The following is a 6,513-nucleotide window of genomic DNA, read 5'->3' on the forward strand; positions in this document are numbered from 1 at the left end:
CTTGCTATCTAAGCGTTTCTCCCTTCTGGGATTTACCCTTTTGGTTACTAGCTGGAAGCCCTAAAATTCATCCTGTGATACCTCAAACCTATATGACTTCAGATTTCCTTTTGAATTCTAAGCACCCTGTTCTGCATAGACTAGGAATTGCTTTCATTGAGAATTTGATCTTAATATGGGACCTATTTTATGGATCAAATCTTCTACAGTATCTATATGCATATTGTCACTTTTCAGTGCTGTTGAGTAGGGTTTTTATTATTTAAAAAAAATTATGTTTAGGATTTATAATTGTTAATATAAGAGGGTTTGTTCAGACAAGCTATTTCACTATCAATGGAACTAGATTTATATATTCATATTTAACATAACATTTTTATAATGAAAATTATACTGGCTTACTATTTATGATAGTGATATAGGTCTTCATTAAAATAAATTTATCTAACCAGAAAATGTGTTGATTCAAAGAAAAGCATTAAGTATATCAATCCATACAGATAAAGGTATGCCAAAATCATAAGTTTAAATATGAAAGATCCAAATGCTTAAAACATTTTACTGGATTCTAGGCTGCCTATACGACTGAAATAAGCTAGTAAAGTAATTGATAGACACAATATTTTTTAAAACCTTTGATGCTTACATAATTTATAACTCAGTCATCTTACAAAAATTGAGTTTATTGCAATAAAATTTAATAGTTTAAAATTTTTATTAGGCTTCTTTTAAATCTATGGCAATCCCTTAATAGAGCAAGAGTTATAAAACTCTGCAGATAAAAATAAATATTCAAAATGTCATGAAACAAAATCATATCACAGACCCCTGAGTTGCCATCAGCATATATCTAAAATAATCGTTATCAGAACTTGAGTTTATTAAGTACTTGCTATACGGTAAGTTGAGCATTTAAAAGTAATTGGAAATATTATTTGACCTAACTTGAAAGGCTTTTTATGTGAGACAGTCAGTCAAGTAAAATAATAATAGCTGCACCTACCTCACAGGACTGTTGGGAAGATTTAATTATATAAAATACACGCAGAATACTTAAAATAGCTTGCAAACTATTGAAGGCAAAAGACTATCTAATGTTAACATTACTGGAGTGGGTGTGGCACATGATAAGAATCATACCTTAGAGTGATAAATATGGCATAATGACCACATGTGAAAGGGATAGGTATTGGAAGTGATTAATAAGATTAATAATTAAAAGGTAATTTTGATAATGTATCCAAGTTATGATGAAGGCATGGCCAGGGCAGTGCCATTGAGAACAGATAACAAGAGTGCCTATTAAAGTCTTGGTGACTATTAAGTATGGTACACAAGGAAAGTAGTCAAAGATGTCCCAAGTTCCCTAAGTTTTATACCTGAACATAGAATGATATTGATAAAAAAGAAAAGTAGGCTGGGCGCAGTGACTCATTCCTGTAATCCCTGCACTTTGGGAGGCCAAGGTGGGCGGATCACAAGGTCAGGAGTTCAAGACCAGCCTGGCCAATAGGGTGAAACTCCATCTCTACTAAAAATAGAAAAAAATTAGCTGGGAATGTTGGTGTGTGCCTGTAATCCCAGCTACTCCGGAGGCTGAAGCCAGGAGAATTACTTGAATTGGAACCCAGGAGGCAGAGGTTTTTGAAGCCAAGATCATGCCACTACATTCTAGCCTGGGCTGCAGAGTGAGACTCCGTCTCAAAAAGGAAAAAAAAAAAAAAAAAAAAAAAAAAAGGTAAGTGATGAAATACAGCTTGTAACCAGGAAGAAACATTATTTGTAAGTTTTAAAAATAAATAAAAATGAAATGGAGAGGTAAGGTGCTCCAATTTTGATATATTGAGCTTGAGTAGCTTTGGAATAAACAGCTGTTAGTATCTAGCAGTTATTGGTAAAAAATGATATCATGAGAAATGACAGAGTTATCTACTCATTCCGAATGATTTACCATTGTGCTAGATTAGTCTCCTTTTTATCAAAATTTATGGGACTCGTTATTGTCAGTATATCCACTGGTATCCATGAAAAATGTGTGGCTGTTTGCATAAAATTTGCTAAGCATTAGTGTAGGGAGAGGATGAGTAAAAGAAGTATATAGATAAATTGTGGGAATGATCAAGGTATAACAATAGGAGGAGATGTAGAGAAAGGAAAAGACATACCCAGAGTCAAGGGAGAGAAGGGGTTGGGGAAGAATCTTATGTGAGACGTCAAAACCAAAGTAAAATAGTAAAGATAAAAGGAAACCAAAAAAAGCAAGATATATAATGGAGCCTTAGTGAACATTAGTTATAAACATCGCATTTCAGTGTATGATATTATTATTATAAATACCTTTTGCAATAATGATTTTCTGTATAATTATTTTTATAGCTCCTTAATGGTTACATACATGTATAAGATTAGAGATATGCTAAATAATGTAATAAAAGGGAACATATAAAGTCTAATTATTAATACTTGGGGGGTTGTAGTATTAGCAATAAAGGCATTATTACTATAATAGTTAAATTAAATCAAGCAGAGAACTGAATTTGGTCCTTGTCCGTAACTTCTTAACTCCATTGTAGAAGGTAATGTGATTAGGACTGTGTTTATAAAAACAAAATGATTTTGATCCCACCTCTATTCAAATAATAAATCCAGAAATGAAACCTGGCTATATGAAGAAAAAACTGGGATAACAAATAATTCTAATTTATAGGTCACACCGTCTTATAAACAAACTATCTACTATAGGATTAGTTGAAACCACACACACACACATTCAGTCACTATGATTGAAAACACAGACAAAATATTTGACTGAATGAATTGGGCAACTTTAGTATTTTAATTACAATTTTGTCAATGGAAGGGCATAGTTTATGTTATCTATTTGAACTAACTATATAATTTTCTAAATAACTAATTAAAAAAATGAATTTATTACAAATTCTAAACAATAAAACAGATAAACATTTTTAGTAATAATAGAGTACTGCTGTGATGTAATTAAGATTGTTGGTGACTGATAGAATTCAGACACTCCCTTGCCATTATTAACATAAATTTTTTTTTTTCTAATGCCCACTATGTGTTATTCAACCGGGACATTAGAGTGAATAGCACAAGCAGACATTTTAGCAGCAGCCAAAAATCAGGATTTGTAACTTACAATGTGATAGCTGTTCTAAGTCTGTAACCCATTTACCTTAAGGAACCAAATAATAGCCTTAATACTCTGTATTTAAGTCACCTTGTTTATAGTTTTACAAATATTTAAGAAGTTAACCACTTTTCCATTTAAAACTACAAAAAGAACATCAATAATTAATGACTCCAGTTCAACATGAGCAGGTCAATAAGTCATATTATTAGGATATAATGGACTTACGCAGGACATTTTTTTTTTTTTCTTTTTTTTTTTTTTTTAATTTATTTATTATTATTATACTTTAAGTTGTAGGGTACATGTGCATAACATGCAGGTTTGTTACATATGTATACTTGTGCCATGTTAGTCTGCTGCACCCATCAACTCGTCATTTACATCAGGTATAACTCCCAATGCAATCCCCCCCCCCTCCCCCCTCCCCATGATAGGCCCCGGTGTGTGATGTTCCCCTTCCTGAGTCCAAGTGATCTCGTTGTTCAGTTCCCACCTATGAGTGAGAACATGCGGTGTTTGGTTTTCTGTTCTTGTGATAGTTTGCTAAGAATGATGGTTTCGTGCTCGCTTCGGCAGCACATATACTAAAATTGGAACGATACAGAGAAGATTAGCATGGCCCCTGCGCAAGGATGACACGCAAATTCGTGAAGCGTTCCATATTTAAAAAAAAAAAAAAAAAAAAAAAAAAGAATGATGGTTTCCAGCTGCATCCATGTCCCTACAAAGGACGCAAACTCATCCTTTTTTATGGCTGCATAGTATTCCATGGTGTATATGTGCCACATTTTCTTAATCCAATCTGTCACTGATGGACATTTGGGTTGATTCCAAGTCTTTGCTATTGTGAATAGTGCTGCAATAAACATACGTGTGCATGTGTCTTTATAGCAGCATAGTTTATAATCCTTTGGGTATATCCCTAGTAATGGGATGGCTGGGTCATATGGTACATCTAGTTCTAGATCCTTGAGGAATCGCCATACTGTTTTCCATAATGGTTGAACTAGTTTACAATCCCACCAACAGTGTAAAAGTGTTCCTATTTCTCCACATCCTCTCCAGCACCTGTTGTTTCCTGACTTTTTAATGATCGCCATTCTAACTGGTGTGAGATGGTATCTCATTGTGGTTTTGATTTGCATTTCTCTGATGGCCAGTGATGATGAGCATTTTTTCATATGTCTGTTGGCTGTATGAATGTCCTCTTTTGAGAAATGTCTGTTCATATCCTTTGCCCACTTTTTGATGGGGTTGTTTGTTTTTTTCTTGTAAATTTGTTGGAGTTCTTTGTAGGTTCTGGATATTAGCCCTTTGTCAGATGAGTAGATTGCAAAAATTTTCTCCCATTCTGTAGGTTGCCTGTTCACTCTGATGGTAGTTTCTTTTGCTGTGCAGAAGCTCTTTAGTTTAATTAGATCCCATTTGTCAATTTTAGCTTTTGCTGCCGTTGCTTTTGGTGTTTTAGACATGAAGTCTTTGCCCATGCCTATGTCCTGAATGGTACTACCTAGGTTTTCCTCTAGGATTTTTATGGTATTAGGTCTAACATTTAAGTCTCTAATCCATCTTGAATTAATTTTCGTATAAGGAGTAAGGAAAGGATCCAGTTTCAGCTTTCTACTGATGGCTAGCCAATTTTCCCAGCACCATTTATTAAATAGGGAATCCTTTCCCCATTTCTTGTTTTTCTCAGGTTTGTCAAAGATCAGATGGCTGTAGATGTGTGGTATTATTTCTGAGGACTCTGTTCTGTTCCATTGGTCTATATCTCTGTTTTGGTACCAGTACCATGCTGTTTTGGTTACTGTAGCCTTGTAGTATAGTTTGAAGTCAGGTAGCGTGATGCCTCCAGCTTTGTTCTTTTGACTTAGGATTGTCTTGGAGATGTGGGCTCTTTTTTGGTTCCATATGAACTTTAAAGCAGTTTTTTCCAATTCTGTGAAGAAACTCATTGGTAGCTTGATGGGGATGGCATTGAATCTATAAATTACCTTGGGCAGTATGGCCATTTTCACAATATTGATTCTTCCTATCCATGAGCATGGTATGTTCTTCCATTTGTTTGTGTCCTCTTTTATTTCACTGAGCAGTGGTTTGTAGTTCTCCTTGAAGAGGTCCTTTACATCCCTTGTAAGTTGGATTCCTAGGTATTTGATTCTCTTTGAAGCAATTGTGAATGGAAGTTCATTCATGATTTGGCTCTGTGTTTGTCTGTTATTGGTGTATAAGAATGCTTGTGATTTTTGCACATTAATTTTGTATCCTGAGACTTTGCTGAAGTTGCTTATCAGCTTAAGGAGATTTTGGGCTGCGACAATGGGGTTTTCTAAATATACAATCATGTCATCTGCAAACAGGGACAATTTGACTTCTTCTTTTCCTAACTGAATACCCCTGATTTCTTTCTCTTGCCTAATTGCCCTAGCCAGAACTTCCAACACTATGTTGAATAGGAGTGGTGAGAGAGGGCATCCCTGTCTTGTGCCAGTTTTCAAAGGGAATTTTTCCAGTTTTTGCCCATTCAGTATGATATTGGCTGTGGGTTTGTCATAAATAGCTCTTATTATTTTGAGGTACGTTCCATCAATACCGAATTTATTGAGCGTTTTTAGCATGAAGGGCTGTTGAATTTTGTCAAAAGCCTTTTCTGCATCTATTGAGATAATCATGTGGTTCTTGTCTTTGGTTCTGTTTATATGCTGGATTATGTTTATTGATTTGCGAATGTTGAACCAGCCTTGCATCCCAGGGATGAAGCCCACTTGATCATGGTGGATAAGCTTTTTGATGTGTTGTTGAATCCGGTTTGCCAGTATTTTATTGAGGATTTTTGCGTTGATGTTCATCAGGGATATTGGTCTAAAATTCTCTTTTTTTGTTGTGTCTCTGCCAGGCTTTGGTATCAGGATGATGTTGGCCTCATAAAATGAGTTAGGGAGGATTCCCTCTTTTTCTATTGATTGGAATAGTTTCAGAAGGAATGGTACCAACTCCTCCTTATACCTCTGGTAGAATTCAGCTGTGAATCCATCTGGTCCTGGACTTTTTTTGGTTGGTAGGCTATTAATTATTGCCTCAATTTCAGAGCCTACTATTGGTCTATTCAGGGATTCAACTTCTTCCTGGTTTAGTCTTGGAAGAGTGTAAGTGTCCAGGAAATTATCCATTTCTTCTAGGTTTTCCAGTTTATTTGCATAGAGGTGTTTATAGTATTCTTTGATGGTAGTTTGTATTTCTGTGGGGTCGGTGGTGATATCCCCTTTATCATTTTTAATTGCGTCGATTTGATTCTTCTCTCTTTTCTTCTTTATTAGTCTTGCTAGTGGTCTGTCAATTTTGTTGATCTTTTCAAAAAA

General features: G+C 35.0%; 1 non-coding gene across 1 annotated transcript; it reads left to right on the forward strand.

The window, feature by feature from the left end:
- The first annotated feature begins 3,714 nt into the window (after positions 1–3,714).
- LOC116270645 lies at positions 3,715–3,821 on the forward strand. The gene has a single exon (XR_004178793.1). It is a non-coding gene; the product is annotated as a U6 spliceosomal RNA (small nuclear RNA).
- Positions 3,822–6,513: the final 2,692 nt, after the last annotated feature.

The sequence above is a fragment of the Papio anubis genome, chromosome 15 (genome assembly GCF_008728515.1).
Source record: "Papio anubis isolate 15944 chromosome 15, Panubis1.0, whole genome shotgun sequence".
Taxonomy (NCBI): Eukaryota; Metazoa; Chordata; class Mammalia; order Primates; family Cercopithecidae; genus Papio; species Papio anubis.